The 2,115-nt window shown below is 40.2% G+C and overlaps 1 long non-coding RNA gene across 2 annotated transcripts; it reads left to right on the top strand.

Moving 5' to 3' along the window:
- The first annotated feature begins 210 nt into the window (after window positions 1-210).
- On the top strand, window positions 211-1,620 carry LOC128131174 (uncharacterized). 2 transcript variants are annotated; one of them, XR_008229113.1, is made up of 2 exons: window positions 211-294; window positions 1,450-1,620. It is a non-coding gene; the product is annotated as an uncharacterized LOC128131174 (long non-coding RNA). The 2 variants fall into 2 exon arrangements; XR_008229109.1 differs by lacking the exon at window positions 211-294 and adding an exon at window positions 999-1,104.
- The last annotated feature ends 495 nt before the right edge of the window (window positions 1,621-2,115 follow it).

The raw sequence follows: 2,115 nt of genomic DNA, 5'->3' as shown, positions 1-2,115 counted from the left end.
ATGCGGGTTCGCACTTGGACTCGGCGAGTCCAAGGTATGGACTTGGCGAGTCTGCGCTGTTTAATGAAACCCTAATTTCTCGGGTTTGGGACCTATTTAAAGGGCCTTATTGCCGTCATTTGTGCTCACCAGTCCCTTGAGCGAAACCCTAATCGAGTGTGAGAGTTTTGAGCATAGAAGGAGGCCATTATTAATCTTGGAAGTGTCATCTTGCAAGGAAAAGGGAGGATCAGCTAAGGGAAGGCAAGAGGAGCCACTTTCTGAGAGTTTGGGATCCAGAGCATCGCATTTGAGGTATATTCTTCGAGCTATTTCTGCTATGTCGAGATTTATGTTGACTTAGGGCTTATTGAGCCCTTTTATGATAAGATCTAGTGCTTCCTTGGTCCCTTGAGTGAGTTAAGTTGTAGATCTGGGCCTTTAGAGGTCCAGAGTGTCCCTTTGCCCAAGCTTTTTGTGAATCAATGGAGGTTTTGGATTGGAATCTTTATGCCTTAGGTCAAAATGCCATTTATGAGCCATGGGGTGTGTTATGAACACCAAGATAAGGACTTTACGTGTTGAATCAGTCTAGGAAGGCCAGATCTATGAATTGTTGGAGCAGATCTGACCTTAGAAGCAAGTTTGAGTGATTGCATGGCATGGACTCGCCGAGTCCGATGAGCAGACTCGGCGAGTAGCTTGAAGATTGTCCTCAGATCGCCCAGTGAGTGGTCAAGTCGAGTCATAGGTTGACTCAGTGAGTCAGGGCGAGTCTGAGAGGGTTGACAGGTGGTCTGAGTTTAGTCGGGGTGGCCCCACGATTCTTCTAGGTGGAACTCGTCGAGTCAGGGGGAGTACTCGACGTGTAAAAAGGGAATTCCAGAGAGTTTGGTGAAAACGTCTAGACTCGCCGAGTCGCCATAGTGCACTCGCCGAGTCCGGTCAAAGTTGACCGTTGACCGTTGACCGTTGACCAAGAGTTGACCAGTGTTGACTTCTTAGGGGTAGTCAACCTTTGTGTTAAAAGTGTTAATTAGAGACATATGATGTTATAGGGAGATTATAGCTCGGAGGATCGAGCACGTGTGATTTCGGGATTTGCTAGCCATCGATATTCACGAGGTGAGTCTTCTCACTATACCTTACCTTGAGTAGGTAATCAGAGTTATGTGTCAGAGTATGTGTATGTTATGTGTATGCTATGTGTTGTACTACATGATGTCTATGTGATTTATGCTGTGCATGTTTATAGAGTTGGAACCAGAAGGTTCCCAGAGTTAGAACCTGAGGGTTCACAGAGCTTGGGTGCACGGACCCACAGAGTTATAGCCTCGAGTGGCTAATATATATATATATATATATATATATATATATATATATATATCTGTGTGTGTGTGTGTCTTTTTATGTGGTATTTTGGGGAACTCACTAAGCTTTGTGCTTACAGTGTTAATGTTGTTGTTTCAGGTACTAGCGATGACCGTGGGAATGCGCCGGCTTGATCTGTACACACGCATGGGATTTTTGATATACATCGATCTTGGGATTTTGTGTAATGTGAATTGAGATTTAAACTTGATGTTTTTATGAAAAATTAATGAGAAATGTTTTTATAAATTGTGAAAAATTATTTTAAAATTTACGGTGTTACACTGTTGTAAGTGAGCTGCGCCTACCCTAACTTTAGTATAGCTTATGATTCAATATAGTAATGTTATTAGGACCTTATAATAAATATTTGGGCTATTATTATGGGTTATATAAGTATTGTTTAACGCTTATATAATAATAATAATAATAGCTCGACTATTAATTAGTCTCGGTGAATATTAAACTAAACCCTAGTGGTAATGATACTATGTTTTGCCAAGGGAAATTGTTTTAAGAGTAACGAAGCACTGTCTGAATTGAGAATCACCACCTTAACAAGTGAGTGCATAGTCTCTTTCATGAACATGTTTTTAATACAAGTATTGATTGATTTATTAATTATATCTTTATGTGCGAGTTAATTGATGTTGCTTGAAATACGTGTTAAAGAACATACCTGATTATATATGATGGTTTAGGATAAAGAGTAAACCTAAATTAATTATGAGGAATATTGGGTAGTATTTTCTTATGGGTACGAAT

Source organism: Lactuca sativa, chromosome 1, assembly GCF_002870075.4.
Source record: "Lactuca sativa cultivar Salinas chromosome 1, Lsat_Salinas_v11, whole genome shotgun sequence".
NCBI classification, from domain to species: Eukaryota; Viridiplantae; Streptophyta; class Magnoliopsida; order Asterales; family Asteraceae; genus Lactuca; species Lactuca sativa.
This window is presented reverse-complemented; position numbering and strand designations above follow the sequence as displayed.